This window comes from Calypte anna, chromosome 2 (genome assembly GCF_003957555.1).
Source record: "Calypte anna isolate BGI_N300 chromosome 2, bCalAnn1_v1.p, whole genome shotgun sequence".
Classification (NCBI taxonomy): Eukaryota; Metazoa; Chordata; class Aves; order Apodiformes; family Trochilidae; genus Calypte; species Calypte anna.
This window is the reverse complement of record NC_044245.1, coordinates 55408220-55421607: the sequence shown is the minus strand read 5'-3', so window position 1 is coordinate 55421607 and position 13388 is coordinate 55408220. Positions and strand designations below refer to the sequence as shown.

General features: G+C 43.7%; 1 protein-coding gene across 1 annotated transcript in view; it reads right to left on the bottom strand.

Moving 5' to 3' along the window:
• Positions 1-9247, bottom strand: part of CPNE4 (copine 4) — a 226541-nt gene extending 217294 nt beyond the window's left edge. Inside the window, exon 1 of the mRNA XM_030444982.1 lies at positions 9106-9247. The gene's annotated coding sequence lies outside the window, so the exon portion shown is untranslated. The remainder of the gene's footprint in view (positions 1-9105) is intronic.
• Positions 9248-13388: the final 4141 nt, after the last annotated feature.

The following is a 13388-nucleotide window of genomic DNA, read 5'->3' as shown; positions in this document are numbered from 1 at the left end:
AGATGATTGAAAACTCACTTCCTTTGGAATTTTTTTCCAGTTAACACTAGCACCCCACTGAGAAAGTTTTTCCAAGTGTTCTACCTGAATCTCCATTGCAGATAACAAATGTTCCACATCTGTAAATTTACAAATAGAAGTTTGTTTCCTGGCATTCAAGATAGGAATAATTCCAGTAGCAGTGAAAGCAATGTAAGGTTTGTTTTGCATTTCACAAGAGTCAGAACTTCATACACATTTTTCATTAAAACACACTCACATTATTTTTGATCCTTTGCCCCTCAGGAAACACCAGAACTATCATATCCTCTCTTCATAAAACCTATTATTTTTCCTTCCTCCAATTTTACCTACAGTACCATGCTTTCCTGTCTATCAAATAGCCCATAATATCAGGCTAGTGTGAGTGGTTCTCACCCTCAGTCAATCACTCTTTTACAACTCTTATCAACAGGCTGAGCTTCATCTTCCTCTATTTCTTTCGAAGACTTTTGTGTTGCGGTTGGTTGGTGGGTTTTTTAGTTTTGTTTTGCTTGGGTTTGGTTGGGTTTTTTTAAATAAAAGTTTTCCTTACCACAGGCATTCTGTATCAGCATCACTTGTCACTAAGACTGGGACAAGAGCCAATTATAAACCACATTAGAGTCAGAAATACATAAAAAGCCACATCGATGGGTAAAAGCCACATTGAAGGCTTAAGTTGCAAGGCTTCTCCTGCAGGCACTGAGTTATTTTGAAAGTAGTTTGAATAACCTTGCAGCTCCTGTTCACTGTGTGTCCTCCTAAGGGAATCAAAGCATAGCTAATCCTTATTTCACACCTCAGCTTTGTGTGAATACTCTTCCTAGGGGTTCAGCTGTCTGTATTCCAAGACCTAGTTTTGACACCAGCAGAACTGTGAAACCTTGGATGAAATGTCTCAGAAATCTGCTAGCTTGCAAGGAAGATGTGTGACAGTACTTAGACTAAGGACATGATAGGTAAGAATGGTAAATTTGCAGCTAGACATTAAGCTCCTTGAAACACAAGTTGTCAACAGTTCAAGGACTCAAGAAAAAGCAAAAACCCGTGGAAGGCTATGAAAACCTATAGTGGAAAAAATCTAGGAGTCAGGATGTGGCAACTCAGCAATCTTGTGAATCAGTCCAGTCAGGACACAACAGAAATCAACCTTCCCCAATACTGATGGTTGCCACATCAGCAACAGTGCCAGGACAGGTGAAGCCACACCTGGAGTACTGTGTCTGGTTCTGGGCTCCTCAGTACAAGAGCAACATGGACATAGTGGAGAGAGTGCAGCAAAGGACCACAAGGATACTGAAGGGATCTGAGAACCTCACAAAAGAGGAAAAGGTTAGAGTTGGGACTGTTCAGCCCATAGAAAAAAAGAATCAGGGGCATCTCCTTGGTTTTATAGAAATATCTGACGGGAGGGCATTAAGGGGACAGAGCCAGGCTCTTTATAGTGGTGGCCAGTGATGGGACCAGAGGCAATGGGCACAAACTGAAACACAGGAGATTCCCTGTGAATATCAGGAGACATTTTTTTCCCTGTGGGAATGAACACCTAGGCACAGTCCTAAGCAACTGGCTCTAGGTAGCCTTGCTTGAGTAAGGGAGTCAAACCAAATGGCAGCCAGAAGTCCCTTCCAACCTTAGACATTCTATGATTTTGTGAATCAGGTGTCCTACCCTGGACGTGGTATGTTAGTGCTTTGCCTGGTTGCTCACTGACCCTAGTTATCCACCTATAAATAACTAGTTTGAAGTTACATATACCTTGTTTTCACAGTCCCTTCATGCACATAAAGGGTGAACAAAGAAACCATGAGAGCATGACAGATAATTGCATTAGCTTTTCCCCATGGGGAGAGTTAACAGGATCTGGATCTGTCTAACAGGCTATATGCTAACAATTAAGTATACTAAATGGTTCTTAAAATTCTACCAATTATGCTACTAATGATGTAAGAAAAAGTCTTTGCCCATGATAGGTCCCTATGAACTAGACATTTTATCTTTGTGTGCAAAAACTGGAATACCATCTCCCTTACTAGTCCGTTTAAGAATTAATCACTGCCTCTCCAATAAAATTCTCTTTGCAGTCAATTTTGTGCAATATTGCAGTTATACTTATTTTTCAAACTAGTTGGAGTTGATGGGGAAGCATTGCATCAGCTTATTCAGGTGTATCTTTTGAGATCTCTTCCTTAGGTGCACAGCTGCACACAGTCCACCAATAAACAAGATTAATAAAATTTCACTCCAAAAAAAGATGTTCTTATATAGTCAATTTCATATAATTCTTGGCACTTTTAATAATTACAGAAGTGGGACAACATTTAATTCAATACTAAGAGATAATATCATAAAAACAATTGTTTATACATTTTTCTGTCTTTTTGTGTATACTTTGTTTTAAATCAGTAATTCATTGCAAATCCATGCTCAGGGAGATGAGGTTTCAGTCTGTTGTTTCCAATTATAAGCTACATCTGACATTTGAAACTGCAGTTACAAATGAACATGACAAATATTTGTGTTGAAGCTTCAGCACACACACACACAAGGAATGTAAGCTTGTGAAAAAAAAGTTCAAATATCATTTACAAGTGTGCCCAGCACTGACCACTTTAAAAAGCTATGGCAAATTCTTTCTTCTTGAAGATAAGACTGTGATGGATATAAAAGAGCAAGATTGATGTTGTCGTTCTTTCTTTATGTTGCATTTGAGCTTTCATGATATCAAAGCTGACATAAATATTTATTTGGAACATCTACCAAACTTAGCACAGCTAATAATGAGAAGAAAAATTAAAATTACTCAAGCAGGATTTAACCTAAAATATTATCTAGGGTTTTTCCCAAATTCAGAGAAAATTACATGTGCCTTAAAAGTTTCTGCTTGATTCTTCTCTGTTTGTTTATGGCCATCTTCCTCATGCATTGTCAGCACCAATGCATGGGAGCTGACATTGTATTTCATACATCTGCAAAACAACAAAAACCCAAGCTGTAGCACACCAAACCTTCTTCCATTTCTTCCACACAAGTACAGCTGAAAGCCCAGACCACTAATGCAAGCCTAAGGCTGAAAACCTTCTGCAAGTTTGAAAAGAACATACCCAGCAGTTAACAAGCTGGCTGCAATCCATCACAGGGAACTGGACCCTATTTAAACCACTCTGACAAACAGGCTAATCCAATTTTATATTTCCCCTTCCTTTACTCTTCTCCCATCCTCTATCTGTATGCTAATTCCATACAAATAATTTCCTAGATTCCCCCACTTCCATTTCCTTGATCACTATGCAAAGCTAAGCTTATCTGGCCAAATGTCTGGCAAGATATCCAAGTCTTTCTCAGTGAACTGTAACGATCCCATAAAACTTTCACCATAAATTAATAGCCAAGTCAAAGCATCTGCTTATATCTGTTACCAGTCCCCGATGTACCAAGGCAACATTTGCATCAGGGGTATAAAATTATGTGCAACTCCATCTACTTGCTAATGCAACGCTAACATCAGCAGAAGACAGCGTAAAGCCAAATATGAAACAGCTGTATACATTACTAGCACATTGCTAGCAGTGTTGCTCATTTGTCCACATTTCCAAGGATTATACTGGCATTAACATGAAAGTGCCAATCACTTATAGCCCTCACTTAATACAGATATATTACAGATATAGTCTTAGTGAAGATATTTTACAAGATTTTTTTTAATCTCAATCCAATTCTGCATGTGTCAGCATATCCAGTTGATTACAGAGTTCTTCTAGATAGCAACGAAAGTATTAAAAATCCTAGTTTTTCACATTATGCTGAGCCACAGTGACAGGCATTGCAAAAGACAATGATCTTGCCTGAAGGCACTGAACAACATAATGCAAGAGGGAAAACTCCCTGAAGTAAACAGACAATCAAAAAAGAGTTAGAAACTAATTCCAAATACCTGCCATGTCCAAGCTGCACCCCATAGCCAAATGACTGGCTTTTGCCAGCTGTCAGAAGGGCATCTTGCCCTCTCCAGATGTACAGTGAATGTCTGACTTGCTGCCTGACTGCTGACAATCCTCGTAACATATAGTGATCAAGTTACAATAAATAATTCACTGGAAGAAATTACAGCAGGCAGTAGAGTAAGAAAGCATGGATTAACTGCACACATATCCTGCCAGAGCAGTTCCACAACTTGGAATCCTTTTCATCAAGAAAACTTTTCTTGCCTAGGGCACATCTGCTTTTCCTTTGTTTGCTGTTCAACTAAAGTGAATCTTATTCCATACTACCCTAACTCTCTGCAACAGCCTCTTACAGACTTTGCTGATCCATGGATGACACTCATTAGCAAATTAAATGCCCTCTGTGTTGATGATGCACCTATTGAAAATTAATAAGAAATCAAAGTCACGATGGTTAGCTACAGCTGGGAATCACTTCTCTACTCAGAGTTTGTTTGGCCAAGGATACTCTCAGCATCCCATCCTGAGGTGCTTCTTGCATTCCTTTCAGTCAGGCTACCAAAGAAACTGGCAAAATTTAATTTCCAGTTTTGGAGGGCCTGGAAGTTAGGAAAGGCTAGTGGCAAAATAATGTCTGTGAAGGAGCTGGATAAACTAAGGAATGGACATCAGTTAGGAAAGTCCTCCTGGCCAGATAAGCTCCTGTACATAATCAAGTCCACAATTTAAGAACTTTGCTGTCTCCTCTAACCTAGAGAGTGATTCTGTTGGTGGGGAGATACACAGTGCTGCCCAAGCAGCATTCTCCTTGCCCCACACCCCTGCTCCCGCAGCTCACCCACCCATGTCGAGCGCCTGCTCCTCAGGGAGCCACACAGGGTGCTCAGCCACGCCCACCCCACGACTCTTCAACACCAGGCTGCTTTGCACCGGGATGCACTGCAAAGTTCATCTGAACACAGCTTAGGACTGCATCACTTCGATTCCGTTTACACCCCCGTGCAGACCATCTAGACTGACTGCACTTTGAGCAGCCGTATTGCGGCCGACTTAGCGTCGCTCTTGACACTGAACCAAGACCAACGCCACTGTGACCAGGAGACCGTCCAGTCAGGTAACGCATTTACCCGAGAGGCGGATCAGGGAAATCCGTATTAACTCCCCGCGGGGCGGGAGGAGGTAGCGCCCATCGTCCCTGCACGCCGCCGGTCCTCCAGCGCCCCCTGGCGACTCCGCCTGGCTGGCGGGGAGGGAGGGGGACGGCCCCGGTGTCTGAGCGTCAGGGAGAGAAAAGGAGAGGGGTGCCGGAGAGACTTCCCAGAGAGGCCTTGATTAAACCACTTGCAGCGTTGAACCTTTCCGGTTTGCTCTGGCAGCTCGGACGATCCTTCTCCTAATTAACTTTTGCAGGTGGGGTGGTCTCCCAAGGCCCGCGCCGCAATATCTAACAAGCACCTCAACCAGCGCGGCACCCGATATAGAAACGCTTTGTGTTTCTGCGCGCTCGCAGCTGCGACTCAGCAAAACACTACCGCTTATTCACCAAAACACCTGAGCATGTGTTAATTTTTAAGCATACACTTAGCTCCTCTTATCTCTGCTTCGCTTTTTCTAGGGCACAAATGCCACTTCCAAACTTACCTTGAAGACGAGTATGTACCTCAAGCAGAGCTAGAAGGCACCTTCGCAGCCCTGTAGTAGCGTTTGCAGCATTCAAGGGCTATCAGAAGCAAATTAACACAACTTATTTTTGTTAATTTTGCGAAAACACGGAAACTACAACTGGCTGATTAGTGGGAGACGATGTGAGGTTCTTCAGCTATTCAGACCTAAGTTTATAAATTATAAATGCTGCTGCCAACAATGGCACATTCAACTGAGCCAGCAAAGGGCACTTTGGTTCCAAATGCAGAGAAAGGCAGAGCTCCTCCAGGCAGCGTGGAGGTTTTTGCTGTTGGGCATCTTATAAAAACTGAAAATATTTAGTCACTCTTCAAAATTGTGCCTTATGGTTTTTTAAGTGCAAAAATAGACTTAAAACTTTGAGCCACAAAAGCTAAAATGCTGAAGTTGTCATTTTGACAGCAACCTCAACACAGCTCTATGTGGGCATGTATTCTTCATCCTCAAGTTAGAACTGCCTGCTTGCTTCAAGTCAGCTGAAGTACACTCCAGCAGATCATATTAAATTTTAGTTTGGATATTTACGTGAAGCGTTGCTGACTAATAGTTGCATCGGGAACCACAATGCAGACCACTGGCTATCTCACATTCAAATTCCCCACTCTAACAATCCATTAACAGAGTCTTGTTTGTGCCGGGAGTTTACTAGATGATTTTAAAACATTAAAATAACAAACCGAGAAAATAGGAAGGTATAAGCACATAATAAAATACCAATGCCTACCAAGCACTATGTGCATACAAAGACAGAAAAATCCATATAACAATACAAAAACTTTCAAACATCAAATATTGTCAGTCAACCACTAGATGCAATAACCAGAAATATCTTTATTTTATAGAATATTTCAAACAATTTATAGCAAACAATCTAGGTAGGATTGCCAGTCTACAGCTGCATCTAGCTTCAACTTCTTGCTCTTTCAGACTTCACGAATGACTCGGCAGGCACTTGGTCTCTCCACGACCATGATGCTTTCCTATCTCACCCCTATGAAGACCAATTAGCAGCTGTGATACATCAGTGATAGATACCATATAAATGTCTCCTGTAAAACAGCACTAGACACAGAACACCACAACGTGTTCTCCGTTAGCTTTTCTGTCCATCAAGATCTCAAAGTTTCATCATACTGCTAAGAAAATAGTTTTTCTGTCCAACTCACAAACATACAATCTTATGAGTAGAATTACTTCACCGTAATTCACCTCACTCCAGTATTTTAAACAGGGGTTTAAGCTCCCTGTTTCAGAAAAATCTCTCCTCAAAGATTAGGAGATGGACAGTTAGGAATGATAACCCAGCTGCAGGCTAGCTACTGAGCTAGACAAACTGATAATGCTCTTCATGTGCATATTAAGAATCCATTTTTGAATGTTATCACCTTTCCTGTATACTTTTAGCCTTAGTGATATGCTGTTTCTTTTCTATCATCTTAACTCAGGAAAGCTGTAGGGTGCATGCCTCAATTTTTCCAAAGACTTTTCCTTAAGCCTGTTATGTACCCAAGCTCCCAACATGGCCATGAGGTTAGCAGCACCAACACATCTACAGACACTGAATTTACATCTATGTACTTGTACTGGATCACTGTCTGCCTCAGTTTGGGAACAACAGTCCTGAAGTAGCAAAGCTAGCAATTGCACCAGAATGCCCTAGTTCAGAAACACTACCTGTTCATTTAAATTCAAATCCAATGCCCCAAACACAGCAAACACACCTGTCCCACTATGGATTTTGTCTATTTTTAACTTTACAGTAATGTGCATTTGAACTCCAAAGACCAAATTCAGCACCTTTTCGTTGCCCAGAGGGCTAGACTTTCGATGTCTGAAATCCCAAAGACCCAAGAACAAACTTGAAAAATGCCACCCCAAAGGAGTTTTTTCATCTGAAACTAGTTACAGCACAAAGAAAAAAATGTTGGGTTTCATTTGTTCTGCCCCTCCTAAAACTGGTGCTATATGGCTCCTATTTTAGGTGCAAGAAACTTTCCGTTTTATTTTAGTCACACCTTTTAAAAAGCAATTTACAGCAAAGTTTGCAGCTGCTACAAGAGAAGTTTTTCAAAAACGACAGACTAGAATCTGTAAGTTGCTTACTGCCAGGTATTTCAGGAACACAGAAAAAAAAGAGAAGCAAAAAATGAATAGTCAGCTCACGTGTGGAAATAGCAAGCTTTTCTGTGAGCAACTCTCCGCTTTCTTTAACATTGCTGCATAATCACAGCAGCAACCATGCTATTTAGCAGAGACACTGATTACATGCATCTTTTGTTACAGCTGAGTCCCCGGTTCTTAACAAGGACCTCTGACGCTCAACAGCAACAGGGGCAAATAGGAATAAAATACCTTCAAGATTAAGGCTCTTGACTTTACCTGGCACTGCCATCAAAACACATGGAGCATTTCTAATTTTCAGTCACTATCTCTAATAGGTATCACCCATTTCTCTGTTTAACCAACAGGTTTATTCTTCTTTAAGGCAGGTATAACAGTCCTGCTCCCTTCGACATGTCCAGGGCAGCGGACCCGCTCCTTAAAGTAAAGCACCAAAACTAATTTGGCTTTAAAGTATTTCAGCTGGACCAGTGAAAACAAGACCCAGATGCAAAGTTACCTAACTGAGCCCATAATGCACATCCCCAGCCAGTTGTGTAACAAACCTGACTACGATTTTACAGGTCTTAATCAGGCAAAACTCCCCGCTGATTTCCACAAGGGAGCTCTAATCAATCAAAAGCTGCAAGAACTGGATCCGGTTTTCTCCATCTTAATGAAAAGGTTTATTTTGAGCTAGGAGAACATCAGATAATATGAACTCAGCAAGCCTGTAACTCTAGCTTTGATGACATAAGGAATTTGCCCTGCGCTTAATCCACCAACACGAAATTAACGTCACCGACACTATAACTTTGTCAGTGTGCAAAAACAAATAACAACAACAAAAATTCCTGAACCCACATAAAACAGCTTCACAAATAAAGGACCTGCTCTCCGGCTACGACCTTTGTACGACAGCTCAAATTAAAAATGTCACGGACAGCGGGAGATTCACGGCTCTTTAAGCGAACTACACCCCCGTTGGGTAAATGGGGAACACAAGCGTCCCCGCTCGGGCTCCTCCCTGAAGTTGCGCCGCTCCCCGCGGCAGCCGCCGACCACCGGCGAGAAGAAAAAACACCCGCGATGCGTCCACTATAGAACGGGGAGGGGGGGAGGCTCACTCTCCGCGGAGGTGCCCTGGGCTACGCCGAAACCTCGGCGGGAAGCCCCGGAGGGAAAGAGGGAGGGAAGGAGGGAGGCGGGCGGGATGTGAGGCGCCCCGCTCCACGTGCGCCCCGCTCCGCTCCGCTCCCGTCGCCAGCGACCGCAACCGCCGTGCCCGGCACCAACGGCCGGGAAAGCCCCGCGCGCCCGCTCCCCAAGTTCCCCTCGGGGCTCCGCCCGCCCCTACCTGACTGCACCCTTCACCTGCGCCGGGTCCCTCTCAGCGGCCGGAGGGAGGACAGAAGCGCCGTCCCTCCGACAGGGCGAACCCCATCTGAAGAGGAACGAAGGGAGCCCGGCGGCTCCACCACGGCCGGCGAGGGGAGGGGAGGGGAGGGGACGCAGGGAGGGGGCGGGCGGGCAGGCGGCGGCCGCTCCCCCCCCGGCTCGGAACCGCCCCGGCCCCGGAGGTGCCAGAGTTGGCGGCAGCGCCCCCTGGGGGCCGCGGCGGGGAGGGAGTTTCCCTCACACGGGCCGGGCGCTGGGGTGAGGTGGCGTCTGCGTCCCCGGCCCCGATCCTTGTCTCTGGTGTCCGCCCCGCGGTCGCATCAGGGGCTGTACACAGAGTGGGGAGAGGGCGGCGGTGGTGCTGGAGACACTCCGGATCTCACTTGTGCACATCTTTGCCCTTCCAGCCCGGAGAATCGAGTTCTTCACCGAGGCCGTTTTGGTTAAGTCGGTCAACCTTGTAGGAACGCGGCTCTGCCTGCGCTGCTGAAAAGCTGCGAGCAAGGGGTGAGCCGAGCCCATCCAGTATGTCCTACTGGTTCAGGTTAAGCATTCGGCTAAATTCGGGCTGTAGCATCTGCATGCTGGCAAGTCGTTCAAATGCACCAGGGCCCACAGGCCAGCGTAGCAGCAAGAGAGAGCAGGCTTGGCTGGTTGCTGAGGGGACACTGCTCCTCCCAGCATCAGGGCTCTCACTGATTCATAGAGATATCCTGACAAGGAAAGGGATAGAATGGCCCCAACTAAGCAGAAAAGAGTTGGTAAGGTTAAAACATGGTGCGAGGACTTGGGATATCAGGATTCACTGTTTGACTTTGCCTGTAAAGCTGTGCCTATGCTGAAGTGCATTGTGAAAAGTTTGGCTGGCTTCCCAGAAATCCTCTGGTTACGCAAAGAACTGGATTTTCACTTGTCAGTTAAACACATGCCTAAATGTTTGTAGATAAATGGATACAGCATCTCTGTGCCATAGTTCCCCACCTATATAATCTAATTTTCCCTCTCTACCTCAGAAGAATCTGATGAAGGAAAATTCATAAACCTCTCTCTCAGGCACACCAATTTGACAGTTCTAGAACTCCTAGAGCTTATACAAACAGAGAGATGCTGCAGGATGTTCCCATCCTCCCTCAAATATGGATAAAGATATATACACAAAACATTTTGAGAGGAAGATATCCCCAGTGTTGCAAATGTTCCAGGAATGGAAAGGAGCACAAAAAACAAGTCAGTCTTACACTGTGAACTTGATGTCAAATGTTTGCTGAGCTGGCAAATCCTGAACTGCTGCTCCTGAGCACTCTGTGGTGTAAAACTGAGAGCAGGCAATCAAACACTTTAGCCAGCCCAAACCAGAAACACTCATCACAAGTCTTCCAAATTAAAAATAACCACAACTACTTGGTGTGTAGCTGAAATCTTCTGTCAGAAAATCCTGTCTCTCTTATTAAAGACTTTAACACCATATAGCTGCACATTAGAAACATACACTGTAAACCAAATTTTTTTCATAGTGTAATTAAATGCAAATACAAAACATTTTATTGAGTATAATATACAAAAAGATTGCTGATCAGTAATTTCTTCATTGCATTAAAATCAAAGATCAGTCATTCTATTTTTGCGTGCACATAAAAAAACTTACCTTACTTTCATAGTACAGTGAGATTGACACAAAACTCATCTTAATATAACTTACTGTCATAAACAGTATAATTTCCCTTGTAGTTTCTGCTTACCTCTTCACTGTTACTATTTTTGTAAAAGTAAAGAAGTGGGTTGTTGGCTTTTTTTTCCCCAGGCACCCAGTGCATAACAGCCTAACCAAGTTAGGTTAGGTTAGAGTTAATCAAGTTCTCCAGAAAGCCAAGGTATCCCTTACTTTTACTTGGACCTCACAAATCTTTTAGCTTAATTACAGTGGCACCATATTGCACTGAAATGTATTGGTAAAGCCCCCCGGAGAAATCCGTGTGTCAGTGTAAAGGCAGGTTTATGCTGTCCCAGAATTACTCCTGTGGCAAGGCTGCTGCATTTTCAGACTGCGTGCTGTGTCATGGCTGGGAACAGTGACAGCATGCTGGATCTGCTTCCTGCTGGCAGGACACAGCCTCTCCGCACTCCAGGATGTCGGATGTTCGGCTCGGCTCTCTAGAAAACAGCAAGAAACCCAGGATGCCCTGCAGGAACACAGGAGACCTGGCACGTCTGTGGCTTTCGCAAGATTTCCACAAAATGTGTTTGTGTGCTAGCTGTAGACTGAAGCCTGCCACCTGGGTAACCTACAGTAAGGGGCTGTGAGGGGAAGGCGTAGGATCCCGCCTCCATCTGCTCTCGGATGAGTCTGGACGAACACCAAGTGTGAGATTTCTGTTCTCCGTCTTGCGCTCCAGCGCTCCGATCATAGTTCTTATACAGTAAGGGCCCTGAATGTCACCTTGTAGTTATGTGCCCACGCAGCGACGTTTCCTCTGCTTGGTGATACCACCTGCTAGTATCCTGCTAGTATTGCTAAAGCACGCTAATAGGACAGAGCTGCTGTAAATTAGGACAGAACTACTGAAAGTACCCACGGCCTCCTGTGGGTGGCATCAGAACACCTTCAGTGGACCAAGGCGTGCTTAGGAAAAAGAGGCGAGGGACGATATTCCTGCTTGCCAACAGCTGGTATCATTACAGGGCAAGTTCTCCTTTTGCTAAGAAACTCACATAAGCCAGTAAGTAACTTAAAGTAGAGCAAAGAAGTATCAGTCCATCAGCCCTCTTAATTCTTACAAAGAAAGCTCAATTACACCTTGCATCCATGCCTTGTACACATGACAGTAAATCACAACAGGAGGATGCAAATGCACAATCAAACTTCTCAAGCTTCTACAATTTCCACAAATTTATCATCACCAGGAGTAGTTTCATAACTTTTGGTATAGGCCTCAGTGGGATGGTCACAAAGGGATGAACACAAGTGAATCAGCACAGTTGTCCAACGGGACACAGGAGTGTTAAGTGCAAGCCAGGATATCAGAGGCTACAGATTTAAGGTCTCTCCACTTGTAACCAGAGCAGAGTTGTTCTGTGTTTTTAAACTGTCATGGTACAACTGCTATGCTTATTTCTGATAGCTGTGTGTCAGTGTCCAAAGCTATATGGGTGTAACTACTGAGCATACGACTGCCTTTCTTACCTGCAGAGTATTACACAGCCAGTATTTAAGACTGTGAAAGATGGGAATACAAAGCTCATTTTTGTACTACTTTTGGAATACTTTCTTCAGAATTTGAGAGAGTGCCTTGGACAGTTCAGTTGCCCACGGGACTAAATTGTGCAGCCTAAAACCATAACCACAACAAAGCTTAACTGACTACGCCCAGCAACCACCACCAGCTGTAAGTGGAGGAAAAGAGGAACGTTCAATGCACAGTAGGAAGTGTGTTTGGTTTTTTACTTCCCCTGCTTTAAAAGCATTTTAACTGATATAAGTTGGTGTTTGTTGGCTTTGTAAGCATTGATCTGCTCACCTAATATTTGTACATGACTTTTCTACCAGAATTGTACCAGATTTTGCTTCAGAACTTCAGTGAGATTGCTGCTTGCAAAAGGCTTGGATTACTTGACCAAATACTTGATCTCCACAATGACTAATGAGGCAGGATCCCTTTGTTTTATACTTTAGGTACATGAGAGAAGGCTGAGGTTCAAATCATCTGTCTTTAGAAAACTGGGTTCTTCTAGGGTGTTTCCAGGATAAAAAGTCACATTTGCTGCCCTGTAACACATTTCTGATTTCTGCTGATACAGAATCAACTTCAGTTTTCCTTCTCCTCCCATGAATTTATTCTTCATTAAGTTACTACCACAGGAAAGTAAGATTTGTCCTTCTGAGATCTAGAGTTATGAATCTGTGTGTGCAATAGTCATCCTGAGTAGGTGGCACAGACTGTAGGATGTTTTTGCTTGTCAGCAGTGGTGTTATTCTTAGTTTCATATGTGGTCCTTATGTGTGTCATAGATAGACACACTAGATACACACTGGAGCTTTGTTAATATTCAGAGAAGAGCTGATTTTCCAGTGCTGGGGAAACAGTTCAGAAATATACAGATTGTGAACAATCCTGACTTACTTCAGCTTAGGCTACAGTGGGTTAATGGTTACTGAGGCCTAGTTACAGGCTACTAAAAATGAGCTAATGGGGAAGAGATAACTAATTGGTAGCGGAAGAGAAAAATAATTATGTGAGAAGAGTA